Raw genomic sequence first — 13748 nt, 5'->3', positions numbered from 1 at the left:
GGATTACTTTCATGATGCAAAACGTGGCAATCAGATAATTAATGGTGTTTCCAGTGAAGAAGTGTTCGTGCAAGCTGGGGCTCGAACTCAGGAAGCTGAGATGAAGCATCTTATGAGGCTGCTGTTCGGTGTACGGGGGGCGTTGTCTCGAACGGTGGCATTTTGCAGCCCAGTGAAGGGCGGTAAACCGCTGTTTGATGCTGCATTCTCCGCTTTCCGCCGGCAGCGGCTGATTGGAGAGTGTGGGAGCGGAAGTTCGGGCTTGTCCCGCCCTCACTCATTCTGGAGCTGGGGAAGAGCGATTAGTCGATGGGTTTGTTTGTGGCTTTAATTTTCTGTTGTGAAGCGTGGTGGCGTGGCAGGATGCTTTAATAATCTCTCACAGCTGACCTGAATGCACGGAATGTGCAGCTTTGAGATATGGTTTCTCCAGCGTCAGGGCTGGAAACGGGAGGGAGTGAGAGACACTGTGAAGAATTTGAGTGTGAACAGAACTGCAGAGAGAAATCAGCAAATGGACAAGCATCGTGAGACACTGCACTCTGTTAATATTGAACCACGAATATGAATGATTTAATTTTAGCTAATCATTAATTGAACACGTTTGCATAATGTTTCCTCCCGGTTTCGAACCAGGGACCTTTCGCGTGTGAGGCGAACGTGATAACCACTACACTACGGAAATGCTGTGGAAGTTATATTGTTGGGAACATAACCAGAGCTTTAACCTCAACAGCTGGACTACACTGATGGAGCTTGTGTCACGAGAATAGAATGACGGTGCTATATTTGGCAAGGTTGTGAGTGTGGCAGGAATTGATCCCGTGTTTCTCTGCCTTTATACAGAGGAACAGGAGTGGCCATTCCTCAGCAAGTGGTTAAAATCTGGAATACACTGCTCTAAAGGGCGGTGGAGTCAGACTCATTCTTATCTTTCAAAACGAGTTGGATAAGTATCCGAATGAAAAAAATTGCACAGCTGTGTGTAAATGACAGGGGAGTGAGACTTGTTGAGAGTTGGCATGGGCTCGACGGGCTGCAACCATTCCCTTATTCTTTGATTGTATAAGTTAGTGGCACATTTAATAGTGTGCATGTCAGCAGAATATCGAAAGGTGCGTGGATTCAGTCGGCACAACGAGAGCCATCTGATTCAGAAGATTTGGGTGCACGAAAATTCGGGTTTAATGACTTTAAAAGCATCATTTTTGTTTTGTGAAGATTCGGTCAGAAAAATGTTTGGGAAAATAATTTTTTGCTGAAAAGGGCTCAGCACTTCATCTTTTTTTTGGCTGTTAGGGTCAGACTTCTTTTCGATGGTATTCTTCCAGAATGTATATTTTCTTTGCTGTTTCACAATAACCAGTCCCTTGCACTACAGTCTATCTCACTGTTTCCAACGTCCCATGTACATGTTACCAGCAAGGAACATTTTGAAGCAGACTTCTAAAGCACACTGTCCAAAATGGTTTATGGATTCAGAGGTAAAGTGCAGAGCACAGATATGAGAAGAAGCTTGCAGGGAACATTAAGACGGATTGCAAAAGTTTCTATAGATATGTAAAGAGAAAAAGGTTAGTAAAGACAAATGTAGGTCCCCTGCAGTCAGAATCAGGGGAAGTCATAACGGGGAACAAAGAAATGGCGGACCAATTGAACAAGTACTTTGGTTCGGTATTCACGAAGGAGGACACGAACAACCTTCCGGTTATAAAAGGGGTCGGGGGGTCTAGTAAGGAGGAGGAACTGAGGGAAATCCTTATTAGCCGGGAAATTGTGTTGGGGAAATTGATGGGATTGAAGGCCGATAAATCCCCAGGGCCTGATGGACTGCATCCCAGAGTACTTAAGGAGGTGGCCTTGGAAATAGTGGATGCGTTGACAGTCATTTTCCAACATTCCATTGACTCTGGATCAGTTCCTATGGAGTGGAGGGTAGCCAATGTAACCCCACTTTTTAAAAAAGGAGGGAGAGAGAAAACAGGGAATTATAGACCGGTCAGCCTGACATCGGTAGTGGGTAAAATGATGGAATCAATTATTAAGGATGTCATAGCAGTGCATTTGGAAAGAGATGACATGATAGGTCCAAGTCAGCATGGATTTGTGAAAGGGAAATCATGCTTGACAAATCTTCTGGAATTTTTTGAGGATGTTTCCAGTAGAGTGGATAAGGGAGAACCAGTTGATGTGGTATATTTGGACTTTCAGAAGGCGTTCGACAAGGTCCCACACAAGAGATTGATGTGCAAAGTTAGAGCACATGGGATTGGAGGTAGTGTACTGACATGGATTGAGAACTGGTTGTCAGACAGGAAGCAAAGAGTAGGAGTAAATGGGTACTTTTCAGAATGGCAGGCAGTGACTAGTGGGTTACCGCAAGGTTCTGTGCTGGGGCCCCAGCTGTTTACACTGTACATTAATGATTTAGATGAGGGGATTAAATGTAGTATCTCCAAATTTGCGGATGACACTAAGTTGGGTGGCAGTGTGAGCTGCGAGGAGGATGCTGTGAGGCTGCAGAGCGACTTGGATAGGTTAGGTGAGTGGGCAAATGCATGGCAGATGAAGTATAATGTGGATAAATGTGAGGTTATCCACTTTGGTGGTAAAAACAGAGAGACAGACTATTATCTGAATGGTGACAGATTAGGAAAAGGGGAGGTGCAAAGAGACCTGGGTGTCATGGTACATCAGTCATTGAAGGTTGGCATGCAGGTGCAGCAGGCGGTTAAGAAAGCAAATGGCATGTTGGCCTTCATAGCAAGGGGATTTGAGTACAGGGGCAGGGAGGTGTTGCTACAGTTGTACAGGGCATTGGTGAGGCCACACCTGGAGTATTGTGTACAGTTTTGGTCTCCTAACCTGAGGAAGGACATTCTTGCTATTGAGGGAGTGCAGCGAAGGTTCACCAGACTGATTCCCGGGATGGCGGAACTGACCTATCAAGAAAGACTGGATCAACTGGGCTTGTATTCACTGGAGTTCAGAAGAATGAGAGGGGACCTCATAGAAACATATAAAGTTCTGACGGGGTTAGACAGGTTAGATGCAGGAAGAATGTTCCCAATGTTGGGGAAGTCCAGAACCAGGGGTCACAGTCTAAGGATAAGGGGTAAGCCATTTAGGACCGAGATGCGGAGAAACTTCTTCACCCAGAGAGTGGTGAACCTGTGGAATTCTCTACCACAGAAAGTTGTTGAGGCCAATTCACTAAATATATTCAAAAAGGAGTTAGATGAGGTCCTTACTGCTAGGGGGATCAAGGGGTATGGCGAGAAAGCAGGAATGGGGTACTGAAGTTGAATGTTCAGCCATGAACTCATTGAATGGCGGTGCAGGCTAGAAGAGCCGAATGGCCTACTCCTGCACCTATTTTCTATGTTTCTATGTTTCTATTCAATTAAGGACTTTCCTTCAGTTAACATTTCTTTAGTTGTGCAAATGAAGATCATCAGTCAATTAATGATGTTTTCCCATGAAGGCAGGATAACATTTAATGATTATGCATTTTCTAAGTAAATGCCCATGTGATTCAGGGCGAAGTGGCATATTGGATCCAAATTTGGCTCAGAGGCAGTAAGCAAAGGGTAATGTTTGATGGGTGTTTTTGTGACTGGAAGGATGATTCCAGTGGGGTTCTGCAGTTTTCAGTGCCAGATCCATTGCTTTTTATGGTATTTATCAATGATCTAAACTTGAATATAGGTGTTATGATTACGAAGTTTTCAGGTGTTATTAAAATAGACAGTGGGTTGATAATGAAGAAGAAAGCTGGAGACTCCAGGAAGATATCAATCAACAGATAAGGGGGTAGAGCAGTGGCAAATGGAATTTAATCCAGAGATGTTAGTGATAGCGCATTTGTGGAGGGCTAACAAGGAAAGGGAATATACATCAACTGGTATGACATTGAGAAGTGTAGAGGAACAAAGGAAACTGGGATTGCTTGTCCACAGATCCCTGAAGGTAGCTGGCCAGTTGGAAAAGTTGGTTAAGAAGTCATATGGAATGGTAGCATTTATTGGCAGAAGCAAGGAACAGAACAGCAAGTGGGTTATGCTAGAACTGTATAAAATTCTGGTTAGGCCACAGCTGGAGTACTGCGTGCAGTTCTAGTCACCGCATTGAAGGAAGGACGTGAATACGCTGGAGAGGGTACAGAGGAGATTTACGTAGTTGTTGCCGGGAGTGGAGCAACTTTGCTATGAGGACAGATTGGATAGGATGGGTTTGTTTTCCTTGGAACAGAGGAGGCTGATGGGCGACAGTATTGAGGTGTATAAAAATAGGAGGGGCCTAGATATTGTTGTTTAAAAGGGTCTATTTCACATAGCGGAGTGGTCAACAACCAGGCTGCATAATTTCAAAGTAATTAGTGTAAGGGTTAAAGGGGATTTGAAGTGAACATTCTGCATGCAGATGATTGTGGGGGTCTCAAACTCACTGCCTGAAAGTGTGGTGCAGGCAGAAACCCTCACCACATTTAACAAGTTCTTAGATGTGCACATGAAATGCAATAAGTTGCAGGGGGACACACCTAAAACTGGGCATTTGTTGGCCGGTGCAGATACGATGGGCTTAAATGACTCCTTCCATGCTGTAAACCTCTATGATTATATAATTATCGGTTAGGATTACTTTCATGATGCAAAACGTGGCAATCAGATAATTAGTGGTGTTTCCAGTGAAGAAGTGTTCGTGCAAGCTGGGGCTCGAACTCACGAAGCTGAGATGAAGCATCTTATGAGGCTGCTGTTCGGTGTACGGGGAGCGTTGTCTCGAACGGTGGCATTTTGCAGCCCACTGAAGGGCGGTAAACCGCTGTTTGATGCTGCATTCTCCGCTTTCCGCCGGCAGCGGCTGATTGGAGAGTGTGGGAGCGGAAGTTAGGGCTTGTCCCGCCCTCACTCATTCTGGAGCTGGGGAAGAGCGATTAGTCGATGGGTTTGTTTGTGGCTTTAATTTTCTGTTGTGAAGCTTGGTGGCGTGGCAGGATCCTTTAATAAAAGCTGACAGCTGACCTGAATGCACGGAATGTGCAGCTTTGAGATATGGTTTCTCCAGCGTCAGGGCTGTAAACGGGAGGGAGTGAGAGACACTGTGCAGAATTTGAGTCTGTACAGAACTGCAGAGAGAAATCAGCAAATGGAACAGCATCGTGAGACACTGCACTCTGTTATAATTGAACCACTAATATGAATGATTTAATTTTATCTAATCATAAATTGAACACGTTTGCATAATGTTTCCGCCCGGTTTCGAACCGGGGACCTTTCGCGTGTGAGGCGAACGTGATAACCACTACACTACGGAAACGCTGTGGCAGTAGCATTGTTGGGAACATAACCAGAGCTTTAACCTCAACAGCTGGACTACACTTATGGAGCTTGTGTCACGAGAATAGAATGACGGTGCTCTATTTAGCAAGGTTGTGAGTGTGGCAGGAATTGATCCCGTGTTTCTCTGCCTTTATACATCGGAACAGGAGTGGCCATTCCTCAGCAAGTGGTTAAAATCTGGAATACACTGCTCTAAAGGGCGGTGGAGTCAGACTCATTCTTATCTTTCAAAACGAGTTGGATAAATATCCGAATGAAAAAAATTGCACAGCTGTGGGTAATTGACAGGGGAGTGAGACTTGTTGAGAGTTGGCATGGGCTCGACGGGCTGCAACCATTCCCTTATTCTTTGATTGTATAAGTTAGTGGCACATTTAATAGTGTGCATGTCAGCAGAATATTGAAAGGGACATGGATTCAGTCGGCACAACGAGAGGCATCTGATTCAGAAGGTTTGGGTGCACGAAAATTCGGGTTTAATGACTTTAAAAGCATCATTTTTGTTTTGTGAAGATTCGGTCAGAAAAATGTTTGGGAAAATAATTTTTTGCTGAAAAGGGCTCAGCACTTCATCTTCTTTTTGGCTGTTAGGGTCACACTTCTTTTCGATGGTATTCTTCCAGAATGTATATTTTCTTTGCTGTTTCACAATAACCAGTCCCTTGCACTACAGTCTATCTCACTGTTTCCAACGTCCCATGTACATGTTACCAGCAAGGAACATTTTGAAGCAGACTTCTAAAGCACACTGTCCAATATGGTTTATGGATTCAGAGGTAAAGTGCAGAGCACAGATAAGTTATTCAATTAAGGACTCTCCTTCAGTTAACATTTCTTTAGTTGTGCAAATGAAGATCATCAGTCAATTAATGATGTTTTCCCATGAAGGCAGGATAACATTTAATGATTATGCATTTTCTAAGTAAATGCCCATGTGATTCAGGGCGAAGTGGCATATTGGATCCAAATTTGGCTCAGAGGCAGTAAGCAAAGGGTAATGTTTGATGGGTGTTTTTGTGACTGGAAGGATGTTTCCAGTGGGGTTCCGCAGTTTTCAGTGCCAGATCCATTGCTTTTTATGGTATTTATCAATGATCTAAACTTGAATATAGGTGTTATGATTACGAAGTTTTCAGGTGTTATTAAAATAGGCAGTGGGTTGATAATGAAGAAGAAAGCTGGAGACTCCAGGAAGATATCAATCAACTGATAAGGGGGTAGAGCAGTGGCAAATGGAATTTAATCCAGAGATGTGAGAGATCGCGCATTTGTGGAGGGCTAACAAGGAAAGGGAATACACATCAACTGGTATGACATTGAGAAGTGTAGAGGATAAAGGTAACTGGGATTGCTTGTCCACAGATTCCCGAAGGTAGCTGGCCAGTTGGAAAAGTTGGTTAAGAAGTCATATGGAATGGTTGCATTTATTGGCAGAAGCAAGGAACAGAACAGCAAGTGGTTTATGCTAGAACTGTATAAAATTCTGGTTAGGCCAAAGCTGGAGTACTGCGTGCAGTTCTAGTCACCGCATTGAAGGAATGACGTGAATACGCTGGAGAGGGTACAGAGGAGCTTTACGTAGTTGTTGCCAGCAGTGGAGCAACTTTGCTATGAGGACAGATTGGATAGGATGGGTTTGTTTTCCTTGGAACAGAGGAGGCTGATGGGCGACAGTATTGAGGTGTATAAAAATAGGAGGGGCCGAGATATTGTTGTTTAAAAGGGTCTATTTCACATAGCGGAGTGGTCAACAACCAGGCTGCATAATTTAAAAGTAATTAGTGTAAGGGTTAAAGGGGATTTGAAGTGAACATTCTGCTTGCAGATGATTGTGGGGGTCTCAAACTCACTGCCTGAAAGTGTGGTGCAGGCAGAAACCCTCACCACATTTAACAAGTTCTTAGATGTGCACATGAAATGCAATAAGGTGCAGGGGGACACACCTAAAACTGGGCATTTGTTGGCCGGTGCAGATACGATGGGCTTAAATGACTCCTTCCATGCTGTAAACCTCTATGATTATATAATTATCGGTTAGGATTACTTTCATGATGCAAAACGTGGCAATCAGATAATTAATGGTGTTTCCAGTGAAGAAGTGTTCGTGCAAGCTGGGGCTCGAACTCAGGAAGCTGAGATGAAGCATCTTATGAGGCTGCTGTTCGGTGTACGGGGAGCGTTGTCTCGAACGGTGGCATTTTGCAGCCCAGTGAAGGGCGGTAAACCGCTGTTTGATGCTGCATTCTCCGCCTTCCGCCGGCAGCGGCTGATTGGAGAGTGTGGGAGCGGAAGTTAGGGCTTGTCCCGCCCTCACTTATTCTGGAGCTGTGGAAGAGCGATTAGTCGATGGGTTTGTTTGTGGCTTTAATTTTCTGTTGTGAAGCTTGGTGGCGTGGCAGGATCCTTTAATAAAAGCTCACAGCTGACCAGAATGCACGGAATGTGCAGCTTTGAGATATGGTTTCTCCAGCGTCAGGGATGGAAACGGGAGGGAGTGAGAGACACTGTGAAGAATTTGAGTGTGAACAGAACTGCAGAGAGAAATCAGCAAATGGACCAGCATCGTGAGACTCTGCACTCTGTTAATATTGAACCACGAATATGAATGATTTAATTTTCGCTAATCATTAATTGAACACGTTTGCATAATGTTTCCGCCCGGTTTCGAACTTGGGACCTTTCGCGTGTGAGGCGAACGTGATAACCACTACACTACGGAAATGCTGTGGCAGCAGCATTGTTGGGAACATAACCAGAGCTTTAACCTCAACAGCTGGACTACACTTATGGAGCTTGTGTCACGAGAATAGAATGACGGTGCGAAATTTAGCAAGGTTGTGAGTGTGGCAGGAATTGATCCCGTGTTTCTCTGCCTTTATACAGAGGAACAGGAGTGGCCATTCCTCAGCAAGTGGTTAAAATCTGGAATACACTGCTCTAAAGGGCGGTGGAGTCAGACTCATTCTTATCTTTCAAAACGAGTTGGATAATTATCCGAATGAAAAAAATTGCACAGCTGTGTGTAAATGACAGGGGAGTGAGACTTGCTGAGAGTTGGCATGGGCTCGACGGGCTGCAACCATTCCCTTATTCTTTGATTGTATAAGTTAGTGGCACATTTAATAGTGTGCATGTCAGCAGAATATCGAAAGGGGCGTGGATTCAGTCGGCACAACGAGAGGCATCTGATTCAGAAGATTTGGGTGCACGAAAATTCGGGTTTAATGACTTTAAAAGCATCATTTTTGTTTTGTGAAGATTCGGTCAGAAAAATGCTTGGGAAAAGAATTTTTTGCTGAAAAGGGCTCAGCACTTCATCTTCTTTTTGGCTGTTAGGGTCACACTTCTTTTCGATGGTATTCTTCCAGAATGTATATTTTCTTTGCTGTTTCACAATAACCAGTCCCTTGCACTACAGTCTATCTCACTGTTTCCAACGTCCCATGTACATGTTACCTGCAAGGAACATTTTGAAGCAGACTTCTAAAGCACACTGTCCAAAATGGTTTATGGATTCAGAGGTAAAGTGCAGAGCACAGATAAGTTATTCAATTAAGGACTCTCCTTCAGTTAACATTTCTTTAGTTGTGCAAATGAAGATCATCAGTCAATTAATGATGTTTTCCCATGAAGGCAGGATAACATTTAATGATTATGCATTTTCTAAGTAAATGCCCATGTGATTCAGGGCGAAGTGGCATATTGGATCCAAATTTGGCTCAGAGGCAGTAAGCAAAGGGTAATGTTTGATGGGTGTTTTTGTGACTGGAAGGATGATTCCAGTGGGGTTCTGCAGTTTTCAGTGCCAGATCCATTGCTTTTTATGGTATTTATCAATGATCTAAACTTGAATATAGGTGTTATGATTACGAAGTTTTCAGGTGTTATTAAAATAGGCAGTGGGTTGATAATGAAGAAGAAAGCTGGAGACTCCAGGAAGATATCAATCAACAGATAAGGGGGTAGAGCAGTGGCAAATGGAATTTAATCCAGAGATGTGAGAGATCACGCATTTGTGGAGGGCTAACAAGGAAAGGGAATACAATTCAACTGGTATGACATTGAGAAGTGTAGAGGAACAAAGATAACTGGGATTGCTTGTCCACAGAACCCTGAAGGTAGCTTGCCAGTTGGAAAAGTTGGTTAAGAAGTCATATGGAATGGTTGCATTTATTGGCAGAAGCAAGGAACAGAACAGCAAGTGGGTTATGCTAGAACTGTATAAAATTCTGGTTAGGCCACAGCTGGAGTACTGCGTGCAGTTCTGTTCACCGCATTGAAGGAAGAACGTGAATACGCTGGAGAGGGTACAGAGGAGATTTACGTAGATGTTGCCGGGAGTGGAGCAACTTTGCTATGAGGACAGATTGGACAGGATGGGTTTGTTTTCCTTGGAACACAGGAGGCTGATGGGCGACAGCATTGAGGTGTATAAAAATAGGAGGGGCCTAGATATTGTTGATTAAAAGGGTCTATTTCACATAGTGGAGTGGTCAACAACCAGGCTGCATAATTTCAAAGTAATTAGTGTAAGGGTTAAAGGGGATTTGAAGTGTACATTCTGCAAGCAGATGTTTGTGGGGGTCTCAAACTCACTGCCTGAAAGTGTGGTGCAGGCAGAAACCCTCACCACATTTAACAAGTTCTGAGATGTGCACATTAAATGCAATAAGTTGAATGGGTACTCACCTAAAACTGGGCATTTGTTGGCCGGTGCAGATACGATGGGCTTAAATGACTCCTTCCATGCTGTAAACATCTATGATTATATAATTATCGGTTAGGATTACTTTCATGATGCAAAACGTGGCAATCAGATAATTAATGGTGTTTCCAGTGAAGAAGTGTTCGTGCAAGCTGGGGCTCGAACTCAGGAAGTTGAGATGAAGCATCTTATGAGGCTGCTGTTTGGTGTACGGGGAGCGTTGTCTCGGACGGTGGCATTTTGCAGCCCAGTGAAGGGTGGTAAACCGCTGTTTGATGTTGCATTATCCGCTCTCCACCGGCAGCCACTGATTGGAGAGTGTGGGAGCGGAAGTTAGGGCTTGTCCCGCCCTCACTCACTCTGGAGCTGGGGAAGAGCGATTAGTCGATGGGTTTGTTTGTGGCTTTAATTTTCTGTTGTGAAGCGTGGTGGCGTGGCAGGATCCTTTAATAATCTGTCACAGCTGACCTGAATGCACGGAATGTGCAGCTTTGAGATATGGTTTCTCCAGCGTCAGGGCTGGAAACGGGAGGGAGTGAGAGACACTGTGCAGAATTTGAGTGTGTACAGAACTGCAGAGAGAAATCAGCAAATGGAACAGCATCGTGAGACACTGCACTCTGTTATTATTGAACCACTAATATGAATGATTTAATTTTATCTAATCATAAATTGAACACGTTTGCATAATGTTTCCACCCGGTTTCGAACCGGGGACCTTTCACGTGTGAGGCGAACGTGATAACCACGACACTACGGAAACGCTGTGGCAGTAACACCGTGGGGAACATAACCAGAGCTTTAACCTCAACAGCTGGACTACACTTTTGGAGCTTGTGTCACGATAATAGAATGACGGTGCTATATTTAGCAAGGTTGTGAGTGTGGCAGGAATTGATCGCGTGTTTCTCTGCCTTTATACATGGGAACAGGAGTGGCCATTCCTCAGCAAGTGGTTAGAATCTGGAATACACTGCTCTAAAGTGCGGTGGAGTCAGACTCAATCTTATCTTTCAAACCGAGTTGGATAAGTATCCTAATGAAAGAAATTGCACAGCTTTGGGTAAATGACAGGGGAGTGAGACTTGTTGAGAGTTGGCATGGGCTCGACGGGCTGCAACCATTCCCTTATTCTTTGATTCTATAAGTTGTGGCACATTTAATAGTGTGCATGTCAGCAGAATATTGAAAGGGACATGGATTCAGTCGGCACAACGAGAGGCATCTGATTCAGAAGATTCGGGTGCACGAAAATTCGGGTTTAATGACTTTAAAAGCATCATTTTTGTTTTGTGAAGATTCGGTCAGAGAAATGTTTGGGAAAAGCATTTTTTGCTGAAAAGGGCTCAGCACTTCATCTTCTTTTTGGCTGTTAGTGCCACACTTCTTTTCGATGGTATTCTTCCAGAATGTATATTTTCTTTGCTGTTTCACAATAACCAGTCCCTTGCACTAAAGTCTATCTCATTGTTTCCAACGTCCCATGTACATGTTACCAGCAAGGAACATTTTGAAACAGACTTCTAAAGCACAGTGTCCAAAATGGTTTATGGATTCAGAGGTAAAGTGCAGAGCACAGATAACTTATTCAATTAAGGACTCTCCTTCAGTTAACATTTCTTTAGTTGTGCAAATGAAGATCATCAGTCAATTAATGATGTTTTCCCATGAAGGCAGGATAACATTTAATGATTATGCATTTTCTAAGTAAAAGCCCATGTGATTCAGGGCGAAGTGGCAAATTGGATCCAAATTCGGCTCAGAGGCAGGAAGCAAAGGCTAATGTTTGATGGGTGTTTTTGTGACTGGAAGGATGTTTCCAGTGGGGTTCCACAGTTTTCAGTGCCAGATCCATTGCTTTTTATGGTATTTATCAATGATCTAAACTTGAATATAGATGTTATGATTCCGAAGTTTTCAGTTGTTATTAAAATAGGCAGTGTGGTTGATAATGAAGAAGAAAACTGGAGACTCCAGGAAGATAACAATCAACTGATAAGGTGGGAGAGCAGTGGAAAATGAGAGATCGCGCATTTGTGGAGGGCTAACAAGGAAAGGGAATACACATCAACTGGTATGACATTGAGAAGTGTAGAGGAACAAAGGTAACTGGGATTGCTTGTGCACAGATCCATGAAGGCAGCTGACCATTTGGAAAAGTTGATTAAGAATTCATATGGAATGGTTGCATTTATTGGCAGAAGCAAGGAACAGAACAGCAAGTGGGTTATGCTAGAACTGTATAAAATAGTGGTTAGGCCACAGCTGGAGTTCTGCGTGCAGTTCTGGTCACCGCATTGAAGGAAGAACGTGAATACGCTGGAGAGGGTACAGAGGAGATTTACGTAGATGTTGCCGGGAGTGGAGCAACTTTGCTATGAGGACAGATTGGATAGGATGGGTTTGTTTTCCTTGGAACAGAGGAGGCTGATGGGCGACCGCATTGAGGTGTATAAAAGTAGGAGGGGCCTAGATATTGTTGATTAAAAGGGTCTATTTCACATAGTGGAGTGGTCAACAACCAGGCTGCATAATTTAAAAGTAATTAGTGTAAGGGTTAAAGGGGATTTGAAGTGAACATTCTGCATGCAGATGTTTGTGGGGGTCTCAAACTCACTGCCTAAAAGTGTGGTGCAGGCAGAAACCCTCACCACATTTAACCAGTTCTTAGATGTGCACATGAAATGCAATAAGTTGCAGGGGTACACACCTAAAACTGGGCATTTGTTGGCCGGTGCAGATACTATGGGCGTAAATGACTCTTTCCATGCTGTAAACCTCTATGATTATATAATTATCGGTTAGGATCACTTTCATGATGCAAAACGTGGCAATCAGATAATTAATGCTGTTTCCAGTGAAGAAGTGTTCGTGCAAGCTGGGGCTCGAACTCAGGAAGCTGAGATGAAGCATCTTATGAGGCTGCTGTTCGGAGCACGGGGAGCGTTGTCTGGAACGGTGGCATTTTGCAGCCCAGTGAAGGGCAGTAAACCGCTGTTTGATGCTGCATTCTCCGCTTTCCGCCGGCAGCGGCTGATTGGGGAGTGTGGGAGCGGAAGTTAGGGCTTGTCCCGCCCTCACTCACTCTGGAGCTGAGGAAGAGCGATTAGTCGATGGGTTTGTTTGTGGCTTTAATTTTCTGTTGTGAAGCGTGGTGGCGTGGCAGGATCCTTTAATAATCTCTCACAGCTGACCTGAATGCACGGAATGTGCAGCTTTGAGATATGGTTTCTCCAGCGTCAGGGCTGGAAACGGGAGGGAGTGAAAGACACTGTGTAGAATTTGAGTGTGAACAGAACTGCAGAGAGAAATCAGCAAATGGAACAGCATCGTGAGACACTGCACTCTGTTGACATTGAACCACGAATCTGAATGATTTAATTGTATCTTATAATTAATTGAACACGTTTGCATAATGTTCAGCCCGGTTTCGAAACGGGGACCTTTCGCGTGTTAGGCGAACGTGATAACCAGTACACTACGGAAACGCTGGTGCACTAACATCGTTGGGAACATAACCAGAGCTTTAACCTCAACAGCTGGACTACACTTCTGGAGCTTGTGTCACGAGAATCGAATTACGGTGCTATATTTAGCAAGGTTGTGAGTGTGGCAGGAATTGATCCCGTGTTTCTCTGCCTTTATACATAGGAACAGGAGTGGCCATTCCTCAGCAAGTGGTTAGAATCTGGAATACACTT

General features: G+C 44.0%; 4 non-coding genes across 4 annotated transcripts; all 4 read right to left on the bottom strand.

The window, feature by feature from the left end:
• Window positions 1-612: 612 nt before the first annotated feature.
• trnav-cac (transfer RNA valine (anticodon CAC)) lies at window positions 613-685 on the bottom strand. Its single transcript has one exon. It is a non-coding gene; the product is annotated as a tRNA-Val (tRNA).
• A 4561-nt stretch (window positions 686-5246) lies between these two features.
• trnav-cac (transfer RNA valine (anticodon CAC)) lies at window positions 5247-5319 on the bottom strand. Its single transcript has one exon. It is a non-coding gene; the product is annotated as a tRNA-Val (tRNA).
• Window positions 5320-7991: 2672 nt separating this feature from the next.
• On the bottom strand, window positions 7992-8064 carry trnav-cac (transfer RNA valine (anticodon CAC)). The gene has a single exon. It is a non-coding gene; the product is annotated as a tRNA-Val (tRNA).
• Window positions 8065-10737: 2673 nt separating this feature from the next.
• On the bottom strand, window positions 10738-10810 carry trnav-cac (transfer RNA valine (anticodon CAC)). The gene has a single exon. It is a non-coding gene; the product is annotated as a tRNA-Val (tRNA).
• Between the last annotated feature and the right edge of the window lie 2938 nt (window positions 10811-13748).

This window comes from Pristiophorus japonicus, chromosome 3 (assembly GCF_044704955.1).
Source record: "Pristiophorus japonicus isolate sPriJap1 chromosome 3, sPriJap1.hap1, whole genome shotgun sequence".
Taxonomy (NCBI): Eukaryota; Metazoa; Chordata; class Chondrichthyes; family Pristiophoridae; genus Pristiophorus; species Pristiophorus japonicus.
This window is presented reverse-complemented; position numbering and strand designations above follow the sequence as displayed.